Source organism: Lynx rufus, unplaced genomic scaffold, assembly GCF_022079265.1.
Source record: "Lynx rufus isolate CCGP_SWC_20201006 ecotype Redwood Valley unplaced genomic scaffold, mLynRuf1.p SCAF_7, whole genome shotgun sequence".
NCBI classification, from domain to species: Eukaryota; Metazoa; Chordata; class Mammalia; order Carnivora; family Felidae; genus Lynx; species Lynx rufus.
Window position 1 is genome coordinate 75421835 of NW_025814889.1, and position 12444 is coordinate 75434278.

The following is a 12444-nucleotide window of genomic DNA, read 5'->3' on the forward strand; positions in this document are numbered from 1 at the left end:
TCCAAGCTGTCAGCACAAGCCTGACGCGGGGCTTGAACTCACAAGCTGTGAGATCATTACCTGAGCTGAAGTTGGATGCTCAACCAACTGAGCCACCCAGGCGCCCCTCAACTATGACATTTTAAAATGTAGGCATCCAATCTTATTCTTTTTTTTTTTTATGAAGTTTATTGACAAATTGGTTTCCATACAACATCCAGTGCTCATCCCAAAAGCCAATCTTATTCTTTATGTTCCATGTGACTGACACAAAACTTGGCCCATGATGGAAGTTAAGACATATTTTCTGAATGTTTATGATATTACAAGAGAATCAAAGCAATATGAAAATTGGTTGGAGGAAAATAGAAACTTCATTGCCATGCTTTTCATAATCATATTTAGGGGCCATCCTTTTTAAATGGCCTTGGGGAACCACACCACCATCACAGAGTTTATCTTGCTTGAACTATCTGCTGACCCCCACATTCAGACTCTGCTCTTTGTGCTTTGCTTGGTGATTTATCTCCTGACCCTAATAGGGAATCTGACAATGATGCTGGTGACCAAGGCTGATTCTTACCTCCACAGCCTCATGTACTTCTTCCTAAGTTTCCTCTCTTTCTTAGACCTCTGTTTCCCTTGTCACTGTGCCCAAGATGTTGGAAAACCTCCTTTCTAAGAAGAAAACCATCTCCTTTCTAAGAAGAAAACCATCTCAGAAGAGGGCTGCCTGCCTCAGGTCTTCTTTGTATCTATCATGGCAGGGACTGAAGTTTGCCTACTCTCAGAGATGGCTTATGACCACTATGTTGCCATCTGCCACCCACTGCTCAATGGCCAGGTGATGAGTAAACAGTGGTATTTGCAGCTAGTGTAGGGTTCATGGAACCTGGGCATTCTGGACACACTCATTAATGTCCCTTTGGCAATGAAAATGGACTTCTGTGATAACCATACCAGCCCACACTACAGCTGTGAGCTGCCCTCTCTCTTCCTTCTCTCTTACTCAGATGTTTCTACAAACCTCTTTGTCATATTCTGCTCTTTCCTCCCACATGGCCTTGTAACTTCCCTGTCAATCTTCATCTCTTATGCCCACATTATCTCCACCATCCTGAGCATCACCTCTACCTCTGGCAGAAGCAAAGCTTTTTCCACCTGCTCCTCCACCTTACCACAACGATCTTGTTCTATGGCTCAGGTCTTCTTCATTATTTCATTCCAACTTCAGAATCCACCCCCCACTCTGGATCTGATCTCTGCAGTATGGTGTGATCACTCCCATGCTGAATCCTCTCATCTGCAGACCAAAAAATAAGGAGGTGAAGGATGCTCTGCAGAGAACACTGGGGAAGTATTTATAATGTTTCCGGTGGCAGAATAAAGAGAGAGGTTTATGGGTAATTATAATAAAAATATGTGGCAAAACATCGAGTGAGTTGACATTAAGGGGTACTTCCTGACAGTTCATGATGTCCAGTTTGGCAAAATTAATCAGAAAGGATTAAGAAAAAAAACAAAGACCTATTATATGGTGGATCATTTAGGTCAGTCCTACTTGAAAGCAAAAAAAAATAATTGATTAAATATTCATGTAACACTATAAAATTTTGCTTAGAACATGTTCATCGATATTTCTCATTTATTTTCATATATATTAAGATGAGTGATGTAAATTAACTATCATCATTTGTAGTGGAGTTTGAAAGCCATGGTTTTCCTAAATGGAAAATTGCCTGAATCTTTGAATGAGAACAGTCATAACAAGTTCACAGGGCCACTGGGTAATGAATTCTGGTTAAAGTTGCAGGAAGAGAAATGAGTGAGTCACCATAATGGGGCTGAAGACTTCCCAAACATTTGTTTTTATAGAAAGCTTAAGGTGGGAATAGGCCTGTGGAAAATTGCCCTCCTAGAGTAACTTTGCAAACCTGCTAACCATTTCCTGGGTTTAAGTAGTGCCCACAGCCTCAGGGAAAGAGACAGTGACAGGAAAAACAGAAGTACCAGAGCAATGCAATCCTATTTCCAAAACAAGCAGACAGAGGTTAAGTTCTGAGTAGATTTGCAAATTGGACATATTTGGTGGCTTCTACCTTTCCTTTGCAGATCCTTACTTTCCTTGATGCCTGCTCACATCTAAGTGCTCAGAGCAACATTTTTGTTCCCGGCAGGAATCTTGCATTCCCTTAGGTACCCACCTAACCAATGACAATTCACTGAAGATGAATTTTCCTAAATGTCCTTTATCCTAATGATACATTTCTATAGTAACAATTCATTTAGATTCTATCATCAAAATATTTCCAAATTTCTTACAAGAGAGAAATATTTGAGCCCCTCTAGTATTTTGGGATGTTTTTCTCTTGGCTTTGGAGAATTTGAGCGATTATTAGTCCATTGATTCAAAGGCATTTCATATTTAAATCATAATTGTAAATGCTTATCAGTAGGCCATTCTTAACAGAAGATTCATCACGTATATAATTTTAAAAATTGTTGCTCTGTTTTGTGCTTTTATTCATATTCACGTGAATTATGCTACAAGAAATAGTAGATCAATTTAACACCTGCTTAAATTTTTTTTAGTGTTTTATTTTTGAGAGAGAGAGTGTGTGAGAGGGGGAGGCATAGAGAGGGAGGGAAACAGAATCCAAAGCAGGCTCCAGGCTCCAAGCTGTGAGCACAGAGCCCCACGCGGGGCTCGAACTCACAAACCATGAGATCATGACCTGAGCTGAAGTTGGACACTCACCTGACTGAGCCACCCAGGTGTCCTGACACCTGCTTAATATTCACTTGTGGAGGGGCGCCTGGGTGGCTCAGTCAGTTAAGCGGCTGACTTCGGCTCAGGTCATGATCTCACCGTCCGTGGGTTCGAGCCCCGCGTCGGGCTCTGTGCTGACAGCTCAGAGCCTGGAGCCTGTTTCAGATTCTATGTCTCCCTCTTTCTCTGACCCTCCCTGTTCATGCGCTCTCTCTCTGTCTCAAAAATAAATAAATGTTAAAAAAAATATATTCACTTGTGGATACTGAGGTATTGTTCTATGGACAGCAAAGGTGGCAGTCTATAATGGATACTATAAAGCATTTACTGTCCCTTTTCAGTTAATTTCTTGCTATATTCAAAACAAAAGGTTTTGTTAGTACATCATATAATTGGTATTAATGTGAACCGATATTTTCTGATTTGAAAGAAACTGAATTCCTTAAGTTATCAAAAGTTTTCATACAGAGAAATGATAGGTCAGTCTTCTCTTCTTTCATGAATTCCTACATTTATACATAATTTCCTTGGTGCTTTCTTTATGTGGTTTCTAGGAAAGGAGTCTACCCATCTCTCACCTGCAAGAAGAGGAAGAAATGATTGTCCATCAAACATATTATAATCCCCTACAGATTGTAATATGAGACAAAGACGTCAAGATTCCCTCATCCTCTCTAAAACGCCAGAATTTCTTTTATGTATTGTTCAACGTGTGTTGGAGTAGTAGCAGCAGATGTATTCTATTGGTGAAGTCTTGCAGTGATGGTGGGGGGTTTGGAGCTGCTGGCCAAGCAAGAATTCTTGAAGATGGCTTTGGTGCAAAAAGGTGATTTTATTAAAGCATGGGGACAGGACCCGTGGGCAGAAAGAGCTGCATGGGGGTTGTGATGGGTAACTCATTATATACCCTCAGGTTGGGAGGGGGTTAGGGATAGAGTAAGTCTCTAAGGAATTTTGGAAGCAAGGTTTCCAGGACCTTGAGGGGCTAGTTGTGTTAAGAAAATGCCCTTTATTACCGTTTAGTAAAACCTTCATCATGAGACCCTTCAGATATATATCAGATGGCCATAAACTTGGAGTATGACTGCCAGCATATATCTTGGGAGAGTTGAGATAATGGAAGTTTTTATATGTTAAAGTAGACTTACAGGATCCTGAGGGGTCAGGATAATGGTAAGCCAAGATTCCCTTTTGCTCCTAGCAAAGTGTCCTCATGGAAGCAGCTGAACTTCTAGAGGAAGGTCACTCTGCCTGTTTCAAGGACTTGTCAATGGCCTGTAAGCAGCAAGGGAATTACTTTTTCATTTGCCTTTGTTTCCCACATTACCATGGCAAGCACTTAAACCCCTTTCCTTTGTTCTTGGGTAGCCAGGAGTGTCCAGGAATATCACACATATTCCATAAGGGGTAGAGTTGGGAGTGCTGTTAGCCTGTACTTTGTTCTCAGCTCACCCGATGCTCCCTCATCACTATTACCTGTTAGAAAGCCAAGGAGAAAAGGATTTGGTCATTGTTGGCAGTTCATTTTAAAAGAGGAAACTTAGCATCTTTTTCACTGTGAGCCCTATAACCAACTCCAGTCCAAGAGGATAATTCCCACTGACATGTTTTATATTATGTTTACATCTTTATACCTAATAAAATTCATACAACATGTATCACTACATATACAGCTTTTTACTTAAATTATATTGTAAGTGACTTTTATGTTAATATAACTAATATTAATTTTAATTATTTTAATAATCTATTATGTTTATATTCCAAAGTGTGCTTGGCATTTCCTCATCATGGAAAATAGTTTATTGTTTCACTATTATAATTTATCTTTCATGGGGCGCCTGGGTGGCGCAGTCGGTTAAGCGTCCGACTTCAGCCAGGTCACGATCTCGCGGTCCCTGAGTTCGAGCCCCGCGTCAGGCTCTGGGCTGATGGCTCAGAGCCTGGAGCCTGTTTCCGATTCTGTGTCTCCCTCTCTCTCTGCCCCTCCCCTGTTCATGCTCTGTCTCTCTCTGTCCCAAAAATAAATAAACGTTGAAAAAAAAATTTTTTTTAATTTATCTTTCATATATTTTACAGTACAGTTCAGGTGACATTTCAGTTCTAAAAATAGCAATGCATTAAATATCTCATAAATATATTTTTGTTATAATTATTTTGATGCTTGGAAATTATTAGATCAAATGTGTATGATGTTTGTTAAGCCTTGTGACATGTTTCAACAGATTATTTTGCCAAGTATTTTATGACTATTGTGATGCCAGCAACGTATGCAAATGTCTCTCCTTCCAATGTAACCTGTATTATTTATACTGCTTTTAAAATATTTTACTTATAGGCCAGGAATTAAATTTTTGTATCTATCTATATTTCTTTTGATACTACTGACACGAACAATGTTACATATTTATTTACTACTTTTCTCTTGTCTAATTATTCATCTATTTTGCCCACTAATATATGCAGTTGGTGATGTTCTTATCAATTTAACCAATACAATAAATACATTAAACATCGTCTGTCATAGTTGATTCCAACTTGTAAACCTCCTTAAAATGTCTTTTAATTTTGTGGGTTTCCTTTTTAGAGAAAGAGAAATGTTAATTTTTATGTAATCAAATACGTTCAACTTTCCATATGAAGATTCTTTTTTCCTAAAGCTTAGAAAATCCTTTTGTTAATATGAGGCAAATATCAAACATGTTTGCAACTCTTAATTTGTCTCAGAACTTAAATAATTTACATTCACTATCCCATTATTATTGACATAAGGTAAATTTGGCCAGTCACATATATGAACAAGAAAACTTAGAGTAAAGGATGTTAATAAAAATAACCCAACGATGCATATTAAATGGTTTACGTTGGAATTCAAACTAGGCAGCTCAGAATCTAGAGTCCATGTTCTTAACTATTATGTAACAGAAAAATTGAAATAAATTTGAATTGATCCCACTTATTAATGTAAATAATGACTTGCTCTAGCTTTCTACACACACACACACACACACACACACACACACACACACACACACTTAGAGCAAACTCTTCATTCTCTACCTGAACTGGTGACCAAATTTCAAGTGTGAGAGTCTGTAAGAAACTCTACAATATAGAAACTTCTATTTCTCATAGAATCTTCACTGATCAGGAAAAGTTCCCCAGTTCCTTTCTATTTTCTCACTCTTTCTTCTAAAGGCATGAGGGTGCATTCCTTCGTAGAACACAGGCTACAAACAGTAATCAAGACTAATCATCTGGTTTTGTTCTTTTCTTTAGTGGTCCTGAGGCCATCTTTGTAGTCCTTTCTTTGTCAAGCAGGCAACTGGTAAATATTTAGTGGCTGCTGTGTTTGATGATTCTAAAGCCATTGTTCAAGTCTGCTACAAGAACTCATATAGTTCTAAAAATTACAAATGCGTTTTAACATGGTTTTGCATGTTTCATTTATATTTAAAATTATCTGACTTACTGTCATTATGTGAAAAGGGTGCTAAGGGAATGAGAATTTCCAGAAAAATTTAATGTCAGTTTATACCTTTCTCAAGCCTCTTTTACAAACTCATCCTTAAATGAATTTGACTTCAGGGCACCTGGGTGGCTCAGTTGGTTGGGCATCTGACTTTGGCTCAGCTGTGAGTTCGAGCCCCGTGTCGGGCTCTGTGCTGACAGCTCGGAGCCTGGAGCCTGCTTCAGATTCTGTCTCCCTCTCTCTCTGCCCCTAACCCACTTGCATATTGTCTCTGTCTCTCTCAAAAATAAACAAACATCAAAAAAAAAGAGTCTCATAACCATAAGTAGGTTAATGGGGGTGGGGGGTTGGGAAGTGGTTTAAATGGATGACAGGATGAGCACTGGGTGTCATATGTAAGAGATGAATCACTGCGTTCCACTCCTGAAGCTAAGACTACACCATATGTTAACTAACTTGAGAATTAAAAAAAAGTCAAAAAAAATTTAAGAAACTAATTTCAATTTACAATCATTTTACTTTTGCTGGAAAAAATAAGCTTTGAATAATTTTTTAAAAAATTGATTACCGTGCTATTATCACAGTTATAAAATTACTAATTTTCATATATAATTTGATACATCACAATGTAAATAAGTTACCTTTAAAGTTGCTCAGCAAAAAAAAGTCTCTTACAGTTTGTTTCCCTCTCTCTTTTTAGATTTGCCTCTCTCAATGATTGATTTCTGACTGTTAATTTTGCGTTCGCAAAATGAACCCCTCTTCATTATGATATATTATCTTTTTAATAAATTATTTGACTCTATATGCTATGTTTTGCTTGTAATTTTTCCATCTATGTTCGTGATAATTATTGGACTATTTTCTTTTCAAGCTCTTGTCAGATTTTAGTATCAGGGTTATTATTGACCTCATAAAACAAATTGAGGATTCTTCCTACAATCGCCATTCTATAGATGAATTTGTACATAAAACTGGTACTATTTGTTCACCAGTGAAATCATGTAGATTGGAGTTTTCTTTATGGAAAATATTGTAATTTCATGTTTAATGTATTTAACAGATACTGAAGTGTTCAAACCTTATATTTTCTCTTGTGTTAGAATTGTTAGGTTGTGTTTCTCAAGGAAATTGTGCTATTAATATAAATATTTGATACTTATATTTTCACGAGTATTTGATATATTTGTGCATAACATCCTTCCAATAACTTTTTTATGTCTATAAGATTTGTAGTAATTCTTCCTTTTCATTTCAGATATCACTAATTTTTTAATTATTTATTTATTTTTGGTCAATACTGCAAACTTACCATTTATACTGATCTTTTCAAGAAATCAACTTTGGCTTTCCTTGTTTTCTTTGTTGTACATCTACTTTCTATTTTGTTTACTGCTCTTGATTATTTTCCTCTTTCCACTTGCTCTGTATATAATTTGCTGTTTTTTTCCAAGCTTCTTGAGGTGCAAGCTTAGAAAATTGAATTCCACTCTCTCTCTTTTTCTAATAGATGTATTAAAAGATTTCTTGTCTCTCTTAGTACTGTTGTGGCTGTGTCTTACAAATTTTGATATATTACTTTCATTTTCTTTCAATTCAAAATATTTTCTAATTTCCTTTGCAATGTCTCTTTTAACCTATGTGCATTTAGAAATGTATAGGGGGTGGGGGGCACCTGCGTCGTGCAGTCCGTTGAACGTCTGACTCAGCTCAGGTCATGATTTCACAGTTTGTGGGTTTGGGTCCCACCTCAGGCTCTGTGCTGATGGCACGGAGCCTACTTAGGATTCTGTCTCTCCTCTGCCTCTCCCCATCTTGTGGTCTCTCTCTCTCTCTCTCAAAATAAATAAATATATTTTTAAAAATAGAGTATCTTTTAAAAAAATGTATTTGGGGACTTTTCTATTTATCCTTCTGATATTGATTTCTAATTCAATTTCACTATGCGAGAAAAGATAGTTTACTTTTTCAAACCTCTAAAATGTGGCCTATTTCAGTAAATTTTTTATTTAACTTTATTTATTCAAACTTTATTTCTATTTCTACTTCTATTTTTTTTGTCATACTCTTAGTTGATATTTAACTTTCCTCCAGCTCAGGTTCCTTTTTGTGTTTTGCCCTTTCTAGCTTTGGATTGAAATCTTCACAGAAAATTTTAAAACCATTCAGAAACACAGACATACCAATCAAATGTTTGCAAAATACAAAATATGCACCTCACAATAGGAGAAATAGAATCCAGTAAGTATTCAAAATTTATTCACTCTAGTGAATATAAAATAAAATATAATTTCGGGCCAATAAATGTTTAAAATTATACTAGCAATGTTTAATGTTGGTGAAAATCTAACAAAATAAGCATAATCATATGCTTTAAGCAAAGTATAAACTGGTTTAATGTCTCTGGATATCATGTAGTAATATGTATCAAGAGTTTTCACAAAGATCATATCCCTTTCCCTAGCTTGTCTGGGTTCAAATAATTAATCGGTTATTGCATCGAATTTTAGCCACAAGACTGCTTATCATAGAATTATCAGTTTTCATGATAACTATGAAAACTATAAATTATTTAACTGTTATATTAGAGAATGCATTATTTGATTAAAGTAAACCCATGCTGGGGCACCTATATGGCTCAGTTGGTTGAACTTCCAACTTTGGCTCAGGTCATGATTTTGCAATTAATGAGTTCAAGCCCTGCATCAGGCTCTATGCTGACAGCTCAGGGCCTGGAGTCTGCTTCCAATTCTGTGTCTCCCTCTCTCTCTGCACCTCCTCTGCTTGCATTCTGTCTCTCTCTGTCTCTCAAAAATAAATAAATGTTAAAAAAAAAAAAAGTTAAGTAAACCCATGCTATGGAATACTGTAATCCGTATTTTAAAACCACATTTAGAAAAGTATTTAATGTAAAGAAAATCTACACATCAAAATGTTACATTAAAGTGTTACTAAACTATACTTGGATTTAATTCACTATTTACCAAATTTTTATGTAGACATGGAAATTTGGTTGAATGTAGATCCTAATTCAATAAGGCAAGCACAGGTCCTAAGAGCCTGTAGTTCTAACAAGTTCCCATGTGATGCTACTAAGCTGGCTCATTATTGAGTTGAGTAGCAAGAGTGTAATCAATTTTGAAGGGAAAGTAGATACATGATAAATAGATAGGTAAATAGATAGATGATAGAGATAGATAGATAGATAGATAGATGATAGAGATAGATAAGCAGACAAACAGAATTAAAGGAAAAATGACTTAATACCAGAGTATTCATCTCTAAATGTGTCAAATAAAAAGGGCTTTATATTTTCTTAATTATGGTTTTCTTTTACTTGAACTTGTGTTACTCTTGTTCTGACACTCTATTTCTTATTTTAACAGATACTTAATATAGAAATACAGAGAATCCCCCTAAAAAGAATAAATAATGTATAATACTGCCCATCCAGAGATAACTACTATTAATACTTTGTATATATTCCTTACATGCAAGCACACAGACACCATGCACATGTGAAAATATACAAACATGCATGTATGAGTCATATACAACATTCTTACATTATATAATATATAATAACATTATACATATATGTATATAACTTTTTTTTTAAATTTTTTTTTCAACGTTTATTTATTTTTTGGGGGACAGAGAGAGACAGAGCATGAACGGGGGAGGGGCAGAGAGAGAGGGAGACACAGAATCGGAAACAGGCTCCAGGCTCTGAGCCATCAGCCCAGAGCCCGACGCGGGGCTCGAACTCACGGACCGCGAGATCGTGACCTGGCTGAAGTCGGACGCTTAACCGACTGCGCCACCCAGGCGCCCCATATGTATATAACTTTTATAATCAGAGAAATAAATAAAAATTACTTGGCATTGATTTCCTGGAGAGAAACAATTGTCCAGACCTGAGCTGTCCAATGTGATAGCCACTAATCACACAAGACTATTTAAATTTAATTTTTTGTTAATTAAAATTAAGTAAAACTAAAAATCCAGTTCCTCAGTCTCACTGGCCACATTTCAAGGGCTCAATAACCACCCGTGCCTAGTGACTACTTTTTTGGAGAGTGCATATATAGAACATTTCCATCACCACAGAAACTTCTCATCACACAATACTAATCTAGACAAGTCTTCCGATCTTTTTGGAACTTTATTTGCTGGCTTTTCTGTTTGAGTAGGGAAAGGGTTAACATTAGGCAGGGATAGATAAGGGATAGATAAGGCAGGCTCCAGCTTCAGGTGGGAAGCTGAAGTGGCAGACAGGTTTGAGGGGAAAAAAATGATAAACCTATTCCTGGGTGACGCGCCATGAGTGGAGTCTCACGCTTTCTGATAAGGTCCCAATAAAAAGTCAGGGACAAAAATCCTCAGTGGTTACCCAGTGAGACCCCTCTCCCTCTTGAGAGCTTTATACTTCCCCTCAATAAATTCTATCACTTTGCTCACTCTCCGATGTTGGTGAGATTCCTTTTTTCGACACACGAGACAAAGACAAGTGTCTCTCCCACCCTCCTGTAACATAATAAATGTTAAGGATTATTTTTATCCTAGAGCTAATTTTACTGATGGTCTTAAAACTCATTTTAATAAACAAATGGACATTTGTTTTATATCAGGACTCTGATAACTTAAGCAAACAGTTCTGCACATCTCAATCTGTGAGCACTCAAACCTTAACAGAGCTATTATGTAGGCTGAATCTACACAGATGCATCATACAATGGGAGTCAAATTGTTTACAAAAACGAGTTCACTGATTTTTTTTCTCTTTACTTATTTGGTAATCAATTTAGTGAGTCAGCGACTCACTATCAAGTAAGTTCCCATCGCTTCACGGGGACCAATCAAATAAATACTTTTGGCCCAATCTGTCTCCAACCAGCTCCCTCTAGATTAACAAAGGTTCATACATAATACATACATCAAACCAGTAGTTCCTTAATTCCACATCTAAGCAAGCTCCATGAATTCTTGAGTACAGTTGCTAAGGTTCTTGACTACAAGATTGACTTCAAATTGTGACTAGTGGGAATAACAGAGTTGCCATTCCCCTGAGCTTCTCAGCCAGAGGGTTAATGCTCAAACTGTCTAAACAGGTGTTCTGAGGATTAGTTAGACCAGATAACCCAATGAGTGGGCTGAGACATGTTATAAAGAAACATCTGGAAATCTGAATGAAGAGACGCTTGGATGAAGGCATTTGAGATCATTGAAAGAAGCAACTGTGCTGCGACTATTTCATATTTTTAGTTTACAATCTAGTAATATTTTTAGTTCAGAATCTAGTTAGCAATAGGATTTTATGAACTTCACCATGTTTGAGGATGCAAAAGCTACCTTCTATAGTTCATTCAACTTCTTAGAAGCTGTGTTTAAATCACACTTCTGCAGCCTTCTTGGGCATCAGATTGTCTTGTTGGGCAGAATTCATAGGTAATCAGGATTTGGGTTCTGGAAAGGGCTTTGTAGGTGGGATCAGGGATGAGGAATTGATAAGTAAGGGCTCAGGAGTCACCCTTGCTGGGTAATTAAGTCTTAGCTAGACCTTGCATTATCAGCTATCAAGCAACTCAGGATTAGCATAAACCAGGAATCAGGCTGGGGCACCACAGTGAATCCTGAACGTTACCTAAAGGACAGGCTGTAGGCTATCAGGTCAGAGTTGGAAACTATGCATAACATTGCTTAACTGCACTCCCTGATGCTATAAACTAGATACAGAGTCTTAGAAAAAAGTGGAATCTAAGGAGAGGAGCATCACCTGGGCATGAGAAAGGGAGTTGAAACTTAGACACTGAAAAAGTGTTTCAGGATCAAGACCAGAGAGGTACCCAACTGTGGTATATACAGTACTGAATGTTTATAAGCAGCCTTTCCAGACTGGACAAAGAAAGGTGAGATCTACCTCCTTTGGGGCAGGGCTCAGTAGCTATGATGATTTCATCTGAACACAGGGACTCTGCCTGGCACAAGCTGTCATAGGACTAAGTGGATACATTCCCAAACTTCTTCTCTTACACTCTTCCTGTCCTACCCTGTCTAGGGGAATTGTTCAGAGTGTATTGTTCTGGAGAGGGTCTTCTTTCCCAGCTGTTCCTTTGGGCACCAACATGATTTCTATTCACATAATTTGTTTCCTTCTTTTTCCAGAGTTCTCTGCATCTATCCCAGAAAATAATGTAAGGGCAAGTACCAAAGTTGCACCCAG

At 37.2% G+C, this 12444-nt stretch overlaps 1 pseudogene; it reads left to right on the top strand.

The window, feature by feature from the left end:
• The first annotated feature begins 400 nt into the window (after positions 1–400).
• Positions 401–1346, top strand: LOC124502392 (olfactory receptor 8S1-like; annotated as a pseudogene).
• The last annotated feature ends 11098 nt before the right edge of the window (positions 1347–12444 follow it).